The sequence below is a fragment of the Poecilia reticulata genome, chromosome 15 (genome assembly GCF_904066995.2).
Source record: "Poecilia reticulata chromosome 15, P_reticulata-male-v2, whole genome shotgun sequence".
NCBI classification, from domain to species: domain Eukaryota; kingdom Metazoa; phylum Chordata; class Actinopteri; order Cyprinodontiformes; family Poeciliidae; genus Poecilia; species Poecilia reticulata.
Window position 1 is genome coordinate 28,324,867 of NC_088844.1, and position 13,107 is coordinate 28,337,973.

At 39.9% G+C, this 13,107-nt stretch overlaps 2 long non-coding RNA genes across 9 annotated transcripts in view; one reads left to right on the plus strand and one right to left on the minus strand.

Moving 5' to 3' along the window:
* The window catches only part of LOC103477130 (uncharacterized), a 111,250-nt gene that overhangs the window by 81,841 nt on the left and 16,302 nt on the right, over positions 1-13,107 (plus strand). The gene's annotated exons all lie outside the window — the stretch shown is intronic.
* LOC145555173 (uncharacterized) lies at positions 1,605-8,466 on the minus strand. Its single transcript, XR_014091266.1, has 3 exons — positions 7,808-8,466; positions 5,026-5,647; positions 1,605-2,129 (listed from the first exon to the last, which is right to left on the minus strand). It is a non-coding gene; the product is annotated as an uncharacterized LOC145555173 (long non-coding RNA).

Genomic DNA, 13,107 nt, shown 5'->3' on the forward strand with positions numbered 1-13,107 from the left:
TAACAAGATAATTAAGAGGCTGTGAAACATCAGTCACTTCGGCCTTTATTGGCATTCATTTCTTCAGGGTAGCACAGCAGCCTCCCAGAGGGGCTTCTAAATCAACCTTAAGACCCAAGACTAGCGCTTTAACCCTTTGACTACCCCGCTCTGACTCCGCCCCCTATTCAAAGCTTGTCCTTTGGACATTTACTAATAAACAACAGGTCAGCACCTGCAGTGGCAGGTGATTTATTTGACCCTGAGCAGCGGGGCGGGCGCAGCTTTGAGGAGAGGGAGAGAGCCTGGATGGAGGAGCAGCTCCTCGGCCCTGGAGGCCTGGAAGTCGACGCCCCCTCTCTAAAGCACTTACCACTCACTTAGTTCTGCTTCTCATCTGGCCGGTTTGCTTTATTTCACTCGTAAAAGATGGCAGAATAATTCCAGTTTATCACAGTGAGCTCATAAAGACCCCGAAGGGAAGGTGTTAGCGGTCCCTGTGGTCCCACAATGCCTTGCAACAGCTTTCAGTCGCATTGTAAACACAAACCTGAATGTGTTTTAACATGGAGGGGAAACATTTAGGCCTTTCAAATTGTGTTTATGAATAGAAATCTGAAAAGTGTGGCATCTTTGACCATTTTTCTGAAGAGAATAACTGTGTTTGTTGCGCTACATTCACACACCAGACAGATGCGACCAAATCCGACTTTTCCCAGAAGTCTGAACGGCACGATTCTGACCTTTTCACCCCCCAAAAATCCAGTCTGTGCCACGTCCACATATGGAACTAAATCAGATACATGTTGTTGTCGGCGTGTCTGCAGTCAGAACGGTTATGTTGCATTTAATCCGACTTTTACGCTGTCGGCGTTGAACCGATGCGGTAAATTCAGACGTAAATAATGGCTGAAAATTATAGTTATGAAAATCTGAAAGAAGTCTGTCAGCAAAGCGCGTCACCTCAGTCACATCCAACCAGACTTCAGGAGTCAGTCAAAACTTCAGAGATTAATCTCACAAAACTTGTAGAGAAAACTCAGAAATTTCTGAGTTTCAAAAGTGAAAAATTTATTTTCTTTTAAACTTCTTCAGAACTTCCTCCGTGTGTTCCCCGATCTTCATCGGAGGTTGTCAGATCAATCCAAAATATCGATAATATCAATACCAAGTTGGTATCAATATCGGATCGTTGCTAGCTTGCTAAGATCGATACTTTAGTTTCAGATTCCACCTTGAAATTTGGTTTTATTTCTCTACTCCAGTTTCTCAGCTCTCCCTCAAAAAATGTTTTTTTGGTTTTAATTTTCTCTCATGATATTTTGCTCTTTGTCAATATAGAAAAAAACATTCAAATCATGTTAATATAAAGCAGTTTTTAGTTACCTGAAAACTTTGTCCAAATTCTGTCCTCGGAGCTCAGCTTGGGTTGCTAGGTAACGGGTAGAACTCCACTGGGGTTGCTAGGTAACCCGCTGGGCTTAGCTGGGGTTGCTAGGTGACGGGCTGATTTGTGACTTACAATCTGAAAGTTTTTGAAACAGCTCATTTTTTAAGACACCAAAAATCATTAAATTATTGCCAAATACCGTCTGGACGTTGTTTTATTTTAAATGTTTGAGCCGTTTTTAGAAGCAGTTGAGACTCAAATGAAAGTACAAAAACATGCAAAATGTGAATTTTAAATAAAAAAGTATCTATCAGCAGTGCAGGTCCTGTATTTAATTAGTGTTGGACCGATTTGCAAAATCTGCGGTATCACACACCGATAGTGTTCATGATGTTCTCCAACGGTGAAATCTTACACACACACACGTGTGTAACAATGTTTCGGACTATCAAGTAAATCACATCAAAATCCACAGAGGTTTGTTATCGAATATGGAAAAAGTTTAAGGGAGTGAATATCTGTGAGTGGCGCTGTACGCGCCGTCACGTTGGGAGGCGGAGGAACGAGATTAAAGGACGTTTCCACATCATCTGTCCACTGGAACGAGCCGATCAGACAAGGCACCGCGCAGGATGCTGTACGAGGACCGAACTACAGCACAATTACAGAGTAACAGGAAATTAAAAAATTCTTGCAATGCCGATTCACCACTCAGAGTAATTCTTCTCCAGTCGGGCCTGACCCCTCCGTGAACCCCAGCCTGAAAAATGGGGAGAAGAAAAACAGTTGTGTGCATTATTATGTAGCCCCAGACACAATATTTATACCCCTGTAGAAAAGTAAGACAAGTAAAAAAAAGAAATTCAGTGACTGTTTAGGCCGTCTGGTTCACCCGGTGGAGGATTTTTTGACTCAAGCCCTGGTGCCAAGTGCAGATAACTCTGCTGCAGTTAATTCCCTGCATAATACGGGATAAAGCCCAAAATGTTCCACCGTTCCCTCAATAATTACACCAGAATTTTATTCAGCTCTTTGGCTTCTGGGAGGCTGATGGTTACCATGGTTACTAAAGCTAACAACATGGCAAAAACTGAAATTCAGAAAACGTCTTTGTTAACTGTAATAAATAAAAATGGGGAAAATATTATCCAATATGTTTTATTGTAAAACATATTGAAATGATAGATTCTTTATTTTTGTGTTTATGAATCTATTTAAAATGGAGAGCAGTCGGTTCACCATGCAACAATAATTAAACATATTTTTGAAAATCATATCTAATCAATACATGATCACAATACAATATTCTGTACCTGAAACACTAAAACTACTATTAATGATTAAACAGCAAAAACTCAAACTCTTACTAAGTCGTTTTGTTCTAGTTTCTAGTATTTATATCTTAATACATTTGGAATAAGACAAAACTGACATAAATGTTCAGAAAGTTATAGGAGCTTTTTTAAACTAAATAATTATTTAATGTTGATAGAAAAGGCAAATTATTTCACTCATGACATGGGAAAAATATTATAAATTAAATAATCGGCTATGAAACTAGAACTTTTTCATCAATATTGAGGAATTGTTGATTTAAAACAAGCTCCTAAATGTCGCTAAAAAGTTACTTACTTACTCAGTTTTCTTATTTTAAGTGAACTAAGCAATTTGCACAGAAACTCGACCAAAAATAATTGGTAAAATTTTATGTTTTTCTAGTGTAATAGAAACTAAACAAAAAGTAAACAAGACCTAACTAATAACAAACAATAAAAACTAGCAAACACTCTAGAAACTAATTAAAACTAAATGATTTGGACAACGAAAAGTCACAACAGAACCGATAACTCGGTGCTCAAAGCTTCGTCGGTGTTTGGACAGGAGGAAAATGCAGCAGAAAACAACAACAACACCTAGTTTGTAATCAACATTATTCTCTCAGCGTCGTTTTTACGCAGACATAATCAGGCAGCGGTAAAAGTTTCACTCCGCTGAAAGAGTCCTCAGTTAGACTCCGTGCTTTTATGTGGGTGTTATCATGAATTATGGGAATACATTACACTATCACCCCGGGGTCACAGCTGACAGGCTCTGTCAAACTGTAAGCAAACGTGAATGAGTACAGCGCCCAGCTAAATCTTTAAGTTTCCATGTATAATATTAACAGCGCGAGGGGAGAAGCTGCAGATGTGTTGCTGTGGATTTGTGCTGCATGTGGGAACGGTTAATGCTGCACCTCCAACACGGCTCCACTGACTGTTCTCATTAGCAAATGAGCTGGAGCGCCGGGTGATGAAGAGCGTCCGCGAGCTTTCTGCACGCACACACACACACACACGCACACGCACACACACACACACACACACACACACACACACACACACACACACACACACACACGATTCATGACTTCACCAAAGGTTTTGGTGAATTCACTTCTTTGTTTAAGGAAGCCTGTGCAGCTGCACACACACACACACACACACACACACACACACACACCCTAAAGGGGAGGGAGGCAGTCCGAACTGCGTCACAATGAAACATTAAACTGTTAATGTTTCATCTCTCTGACCTCAACAAAGTGCAGTAGCTGCAGTAAAAGTTTAATTCTGGACGTAATTCCACCTCCCTTTGGAGGTTTTGGCCGTTTTTTCAGCTACTTTGATGGAGCTTTTGAACGTTTCCATAAATTTCATCATTAAATTAAAATTTTCTCATGAAAGAAACCCCCTCATCCTGTCTTGTTGTTCAGTTGAGATTAGGAAGATAAAGTTGAAGTAAAAGTTTTTCTCTCTGATTGTATTTACCCTTCCTGCTCCTATTATTTTTATTTTTATTTTTGTCTTGACTGAACAAAAGGAACATTTTTGAAAATTATCACCGTCACGTTCATCTGGACCACTGCGACAGACTCATAAAAAAATATTGCAATAAATTCTTCATTTGTCCAAAAGCGTTGAGAAATAATTGCTTATATCAAAATTACTGGTATCACACTTGCAGGGAGTCCTAAAACATCCAGTAAAAATAAATATAATAAAGTAACTTTCAGGATTTATTTGTTTTTTGAGCATTGATAGCTAAAAAGTTAGCTGTGCTAACTGCAAAGCATCAAACATAAACATTAGTTCTGCTGAAGCCTCACTCCAGCACAGTGCTATCAGAAGCTAATGCTAACACGCTAACTTAAATTCAAATTATATCTGTCCTTGAAAGACTACAACCCATGAGCACCAATTTCATTTCATTTTGACACAGGTTGTTTGTAATGCTCATAGATTTGCATTGTTTACTTCAAAATAAGAGCATGAATATAAACGGCTAACTACTTGAAGAGTCGATAACGTAACTTCAGCACAGATATCAAACTTCATTCAACTGAAAGTTTACAAAATAGCAAAATAAATGAGCTAATTTATCCAGAAGATTTAATTTAGGGGACGCTAAGCGCGCTAAACATTTTCAAAGCTAGCAAATGCTCTAAACAAATGGTTAGCGCTGCTATTAGCGTGTTAGCGCCGTTTCGCTAATCAGTGATAATCTCCTACAGTGAGTTGTAAAGATGTCATAGAGGTCCATTGCTTTTAGCCATTCTTCAAAATAGATAAGACATGATTATGTTGCAAATCATTTACTAAAAATTAATGACTTACGCGACGTGTTTGTACCAAAACGCCCCAGATCAGAACGATCTTCAACTGTTGTTTTGTGGCTGTGAAGCTGAAACGTTTGAGAATAACTGACCTGGAGAGATTTTGCATAGAGAAACGGTCAGAGATCCGTGTTTCTGCCTGTAGAAAAAGAATATGTAAATTATTCTGCATTTTTCCACTGTGAGATTATAAAACTGCAGACAATGAAGAATATATTTTCAGATTTTTATGCATGTTTGTACCAGTTGAGCTGATAAAGATGAAGAGGGCACCTAAAGCTGACTGAACGCACAACACACACATCCAGCAGACGGAGAAACATTTGTATTTATTTGGTGCAAATCCAAAAAATAACATTCCTGTCAGATCCGCAGGTAAATGATCCGCGCCGTACTCACCAGCTGGCTAACTTAGTCTGTCTGGTCCCTCTGTTGGAAATCAACGGCGGAAGTTTGGAAACGCGCAGGCAAAACAAGAAGATAAAATGTTGGTGTTGGAATATTTAGGTGAAGTCAGGAGTGATCGAAGTGTCGTCTGGGAGTTTGGAGTTAAACTGAGAAGGGGCTGGTTCTCTGTGATGCACATGGATCCGGTTTGGTACGCACATCCAACCGACCCGTACCTGCAGCAAAGCATGAGTCATCCTGTTATATTGAAAGCATAATTCTTTAAAGGGACCTGTTACACATTCTGCACACTTTTATACTTCTATTTGGGTCTCTGCTGCTTCTACAAACAACTCAAGCGCTTAAAACAAAAATCCAATATCTTAATGTTTTTTGGTGTCTGGAAAATGAGCAAAACTTTCCAAATGTAACGTCACTAATCAGCAGGCCCGTTGCCTAGCAACGCCAGGCAAGTCTACCGTCCAGAAACCACTGCTGCTTTAAGTTATCGGAAAACAACTTCAGATTATTCCTTTTTCTCGCTCTCTGTGTCGGCTACGCTACACACAGGCTCGTTGCCGTAGCAACTGACGACAAACCCATTTTATGAATCGGGATTCAGCAAAAAAAAAACAAAAAAAAAACACGTAAACATTTCCCACACAAAGAACAGAACATTCAGTCCATTACAGTTTTAAGTTTTCAGGCTTCACTTTTATTTTGTGATTATTAATAAGTGATCGCTGCGGTTGATTAGCTAGAGTTGCTATTAGCGAATCTGTTAGCTGGTGCTGCAATTAGATAATCCAACAGCCGTGGTTCATGAGCTGCTCTGATGACCTGCTGGTGTTTTTTAACTGAACACATTGAATTCTGCAGCACATCTACATGTTACAGTTGTTAAAGTCAAGCTAGCATAGCTAGCCCACCGGCCTCTCCCTCGTTTTTACTTTGAATTACAACTTTTTCCTTACTTTATTATTTAGTTGTCGTGTTGACAATTTGTAGCATTTGTTCACAAAGCTTGGCAGCTAAAACCAAAGCGGGGAGCTGGGAGTGGGATCTCACACGTGAGACGTCACACTGCAACATGTCTGTCCAGAAAACTGAAAATACTGACATCATGATAAATTTCTGTGTCGATTAATCCTCGGTTTATGGCCCAGGCCTACTAGTGCTTCAAGTTTGTCATCACACTAGTATGACGCAACTCTAAATGTTTTGGTTTAATCCGTCCTAAATACGCTGGACCATAAAATAGCGTGCCGCAAAACGAGGCAGTCGGTTCTCCACATCAGCCTAATTCTCCTCTAACCAAACAATCATTTGGATTAATTGCCAGAGAAAATCCTGGGAACAGAAACACACCAGTGAACCCGGTGTGTGTTTGCAGATTCCTGCAGCAGCGCTCGGTTATTTATTCTCCCTGTCACAAACAGGAGGACTTAGGTGGAGTGTGAGTTGTGTTTGAAAGGTGGTAAACCTGCTGAGGCTCTTTAATTTCCCCCCTCTTCGCCTGCATGAGGGATGGTTCAAAGGGTGACTCTCTGACAGGGCATGTGATCGCTCCTCCGTCCTTTATCTGCCTCCCCACATTAGCACGTAAATGAGGCTGCACTTTGGGTTTTGGGAGCTGAAGCGCGCTCAGTGTAAACAGGAGTTGTACTGTTATCATTGTTGGACAGATTCCTGACATCCGAACACCTCCGTTTCATTAACATTCAAAAGGACCGGGGATTTTGACACTGCCTCTGTTTATACAGATTTTTGAATACTTTGCAACACGGATTGTTGACAATTTGTGCATCTGTGCTGTTGACCGATTTGTGTGTTTCTGTATTTACAACCTGAGCGTTGAAGTGTCCAAAGAGGATAAATGCTGCAATTTAAGTGCAGAAATTATGTTGCTTTTGCAGATTTAAATGTATTAATATCCCCTAAATCAGGGGCATCCAAAGTGTGGCCAGGGGGCCAAATGTGGCCCTTCGATTAGCTTTGTGTGGAACCTGACCGCAATTCAGGACATTTTCTCTGGCAAGCTGTGAAAAATATTCAGTTCAACACAAATTATATATTTTCTAGTCAGTCTTTTTTTATTATTCCAAAAACATCTACCAAGTTTTTACTCCAAAACAAACCTGGCCACACCCATCCATTACATCTGGCTAAATATGTTAAAGTTTGTAGAGGAAAATGTATATTTTGCACCAGGAAACAACAGAAAAACCACAGAAGAAGACAGTGAACTTAACTGCCTTCCTTATAAAATGTAAACAGAAATGGAGCAGCATCAGATTTTAGAGGTCATGAGATTTTTCTCTCGTCTTTGACAAAAAAACCACGAGCCATTTCTGCTGCTAGCACAAAGCTAACGTGTTAGTTTTGGTTGTATTTACCCAGAATGCTCTGTGATGTAGTCCACTTCCTGTTTTTGGAGCGGTCTCTGGTCCACTTGGCGTTCACACATGGATTTGAACTGCAACAAAGTTCAGTTCAACCAAACCGAGACCGAGGTTTATAGGCGGACCGGAGTTCACTTTTTGGTCCGTTATGCATTCACACCTCCCCAAATGAACCAAACGAACTGGACCTGGACTGGAAACAAACATAGAATAGCATCACATTCTATCAGTTGTAGGATTTCTCTTGTCCTTGGGAAAGTCCATGAGTCATTTCTCCGCTAGTGCTAGACTAGCATGTTTATTGTGGTTGTATTTACCCAGAATGCCCTGCGATGCAGTCCAGTTCCTGCTTTTAGAGCGGTCTCTGGTCCACTTGGTGTTCACAGAATGCATTTGAACAGGGAGTTTTCTGTCTGTGAAGTTGTAATTATTGTGAAGCACTGACTATTGTGCATATTGGTGAGAACAAATTAACCTAACAGTCATGTTTTTAAACTATGAAGGAATCCGGAAAACATTCAGACTCATTTAGAAAAGCCAAGGATTCAAACCTGCCACCTTCTTGTTGTAAGGAAACAGTATAAACGGCCGTTTCACCTTTCAGCTCATCACTGACGTCAAATCCCAATAAAACTACAGAACAGAAACCTTAATTAAAGGAAGCCAACAGAACGATCCCCAGATTTAATGATTAGCATTTACTGAGCGGTAGCTTGTGTGGCTGAGCGCGTTGTCAGGCCTGCAGTGGAGCGACTGCAGGTCCTGAAAGTCCATTGTGATGCGAGCCGAGCTTATCGCATGGGAGAGGACTGGCAGGCTCTTAAAAGGTATTATATGTGCTCTCGTTCTCCTTGCCTCTGTTTGACAGGAGCCCTCGGGATGAAAGGGAAGGCAGAGGAAAGAGAGACATCGCTTCCCGACATGGGGACGTCTTTGTTTCTATTCTCTCCGTCCCAAGTCTCTCCAGGAATCCTAATTTCCAGCATTCACCTACCTATCGGCAGATAAAAGCCGGTTGGGGGGGAAGAGGGGGATTTTCTCAAATGAGACAGCTTGTAACCCGTCTGCATGCAGGGGAGCGAGAGGAGGCGCCGATTTCAAACCGCTTTTATTCAAACACTCAGTTTCTCCAAAGGATGTTTTCACAGCGGCTGGTTTGAAACCTGGATGAGAAACTCTGAGGATTCTCCCACGAATCCTGCAAACTACAGGTGCAGAAAAAAAAATCCATAGAGAATCACAATTCCTAGTCCTGGGAATTCTGAATCGCTTTAAAGTTGTACGTCGTCAATATCACTTTACACGTCCACTCAGACTCTGAATGTATTTTTAAAACCGTTTGCTAGACTGACCCAATATTAGTATAAGTTACAGAATTTTATGCACAAACCTATTTTTGTTTATAAACTAAAGCAGTTTGGTGCAGTTTGGTACGACGGTGGGTTGGGGACGGGAAAAAAAATGAAGGAGTGCTTTTCCGCCAAAGAATCCAAAAATTTTGAAATTTCAAAAAATTTACTAGAAATAAAACAAGGATTGTTCTAACATTAATTTCAAGTAAAAAAAATTCTAGAAAAAAAATCAGAAATTTTGAGGTCTCCAAAATTTTCTAGAAAAAAAAAACGAACATTTTTAATTTTATAAATAAAAAAATTCAAAAATTTTGAGATTAATCTCAGAAATTTATTAGAAAAAACTTAAATTTCCAACTGTTAGGAGTCATTTCCAAGACTCTTCCAAAAAATGTTTGAGCTTAATCTAGAAATGTTCTTGTTTTTTTTTTCTAGCAAATTTTTTACTTTTCAAACTCTGAAATTTTTAATTTTTGTTTTCTCTAAAATTTCTGAATTCTCAACTTTTGCAGCTCAGAAATTTCCAAGTTCTTTTCTTGAAAACGTTCTGAGCTCAGAATTAATGTGGAAAGTTACGCTTCCTTAATTTTGTAAATCTAAAACGGCCTTAATAGCCGTCGCAGTTTGAAAATGTTTTATTTGTTGTCATAACTTAGACAGAATCTCTTGATCGTCTGAGTAGAGAAATTGTTTCTGAATCGAGTCGTGACCCTAAAATCGTAATCGAGTGGTTGAAAGGTTTGCGCCGTCGCCGTGTTTCACCTCGCGTTGCTTTCCTGAAGCCGCTCTGATTGAGGCTGTTTTTCTGCTTTCCTGGCAAAGAGGCGGGTGATTAGATGGCGATGTTCGCGGACTGCCAGGGTTGGCAGCCGACGTCTCTAATTCGCCTGCTTGGCATTAAAATTAGGGAGGGGAAAGCGGATGCCGGTCTCTGGGGAGAGGGAGGTGTTAACTTCTAATGGCTTTCTGTGCCACAGCCCTGACATCTGCAGGGCTCCCAGCGAAGGAGAGCGGGGCCTTTTTGAAAAATTAATGGAGCTGAATGCATCTCGCAGCAAGGAGAGGGCCGGATTAATCAGCACATTAAGGGCTAGCCCCGGATTGGAAATAATTATTGGAGCTGACAAGGTGCAGAGGTGCCAGTGCCAGCTCCTTTCAGGAATGCATTTTAAAAAGCAGTTTAAAAAGCCTTCAGATGTTGGCATTATCTTGCGTGACCAAATTAGGAGCAAATGAGAAAAGTTTATCTGGCATTTTGGAGTATTGAAAGAGCTTAGGCTTTATAAATTATACAGCGCGCGTGTGGATGTGTGCAGATTTGTTTCTGCAAGTCGACGGGGGGGAAGGGAGGGCTGCAATAATTATAAGGAAATCCTTATTTTAAAGCAAAAATCTAAATTAAAATAGAAACATTATAGGTCTGAGATTTAATGTGGAACTTTATGGTGAAGGAGGGATTAATTCAAATTGGTGCTTGAGAGAATCGTGCTGTTTGTGTGGATGAAAAGTGGATGTCTTAACACCCTGAAAGCGCCAGACGGTAAACTGATTACTGTTGACCACCCATGAAATGCACCAAGCAGGAGGTGGTGGAGAATGATTTAATAAGCGCCATGTTTTTCTGCCTTTCACCAATAATCCGCTATAATTTTCCCGGGGAAGTGATTGGCCATGGGTTAATATTCTGTACGTTTCAGCTTCACAATCAGGCAAATTTGAGGATATTTCACAGTTTTTATGATGTTTACACAAATTAAAACGGCACATTAAAGAAATGTGGCTGATTACCTGCCCCACCTTGTGATTCTTCAACGTTTTCAGCCGAGTTTTGTGCCCCAAACGGTCAGTGATGTGAGCGTTTCTGTCGGCAGAATAAGACCGAATGGATCAGCGGTAATAATGTTTACATCTTCATGCCGGAACGAAGACAACACCTTTGAAGCGAGGCGGCGCGGCCATCAAAAGGAAGTCTGTGAGGAATGCCAAATGTTTAGCTGGCTGTTTGATCTTTAAAGCCCGCCGATCAGATATGCAGCCCCGGATAGCGATCTCCATTATGACTCTTATTCTCTTTTAGCCGCAGCGGCTCTCCAGGTAATGGGGAAAGCACTCAGTGGCAAATCGGAGGGCCTGAGTGGCATCTATCACCTTCACCATCTCAATGAAAGAGCCGCAAACTTCCAGGCCGCCGAAGGAAAACCTGCAACGCTGCGAATGAGCGATTACTTCTGCCAACATGGATGTAATTCGGCAGCCCGTGATGTCGTCCCCGTCCCCCCCGCCATGTAATTACAAAAGGCATGACGAAAAGTCTCGCCCCAGAAAAACAGGCGGATGTGCAGATGCTATCGGGTTTTGCTACAAAGCCGATTAGATTTTACCTGCACTTAAATCGCAGGTAAATTGAAAAAATAAGTCGGAAACAGAACGTCTTAATAAGCTTGAAATTAGACTCGTTTTTATGGAGCTAATATCTGAAATGATGTTGTTTATTCTCCATCCGCCTCGGTGATTCCTGTTTTCCTGTGATATGTCAGGAAAATTGTTTCTGTTCTGAGATGTAATAGATTGTATAAAAGTATGAAAAAATGCTGCAGCTGGTTAGTTACTGTTCCTGTTTTAAATCAAGTTTATTTGTGAAGCAGCACAAATACGGCAGTTCAAAGAGCGTTACACTGTAAAAACGTAAAGAAAACAAGTATAATTAGTCCATATGCGTTAAATATATCAATGTAAACATGAGTTTTAGTCAGTGTTTCTGCTGTTTCACAGTTTTCTGGACGTTTGTTCCAAATGAACTTAATGTTTATTACTAACAAATGTTGCAGTTACAGTCGGATGCTCATGTGAACACTTCTCATTAAAACAGAAAAAAACACTCCTATGTTTCACATTTAACTTCAACAAGTAAAAGTATTTACCTGTTTCATAAGTATTGAGTTACTACATGGTAAATATTCAGAAAAATATTATTTCTGCATGATTAAACGTAGGAAATGTGAAATTTAAATAAGAAAAACGTGAAAGTTTTTCTCTGCACATTTCACATATAACCACACATGAGCTATTTTCCACATGTGAAACACTTGTTGGATTTTTTCCCACATAATGTAATTTAAACATGTGAAACACATTATACACATATTTAACATTTCAGGCTTTCCCATGCCTTTCACATTTTACCACACAGTATATTTTCTGTCATGTGAAATGCGTGTTCACATGTAACTGTAATATATCATTTCCACATGAAACGTGATCGGTTTTCCAGAATGTGTTCCACACGTTACTACGCAATATAAATACAAACTAAGATCTATTTTTCACATATGAAACATACATGGGAAAAATGTCACATGTACAATGTTGTTTCACATGTTGCTGTAAAATATAATTTCAGTAATTTGACACCTGGGAAAATAATCCAGGTTTTCCCTCGTTTTTCACATCACACTGAACAGTATATTTTTCTACATGTGAAACGTGTTCACATGTCACTACAGAATATAATTTCCACATATGAAACGCATGTGAGAACATTTAGTGAGTATTTCACATGTTACTGCACAGTATTATTTAATTAGCTACACAAGTTATAAATGGTCTTTCATCATTCGATGAAGGGAATTTCACATGTGCAGGGTTTTCTAACATGTTTCACATGTTACTACACAATTGCATTTCCACATGTGTTTCACATTTGAGATGTGGAAAGTTTTCCCCTCATGTAACTACAGAAAATAATTTCCAGTTGTAAAACTAAATGTTTGTTTATCGGAGCATGATTCTGTGTTGTGGTTTCGTTCATAACCACACGACACAAAGTTAAATTTCTCATGTGATTCTACAGGTTTCACATGGGAATTCACTTGGGTTTCACATAATAACCATCAAAACGTCTCCCATTTGTTTTACATGCGTCTCACAGTTTAACATGTGAAA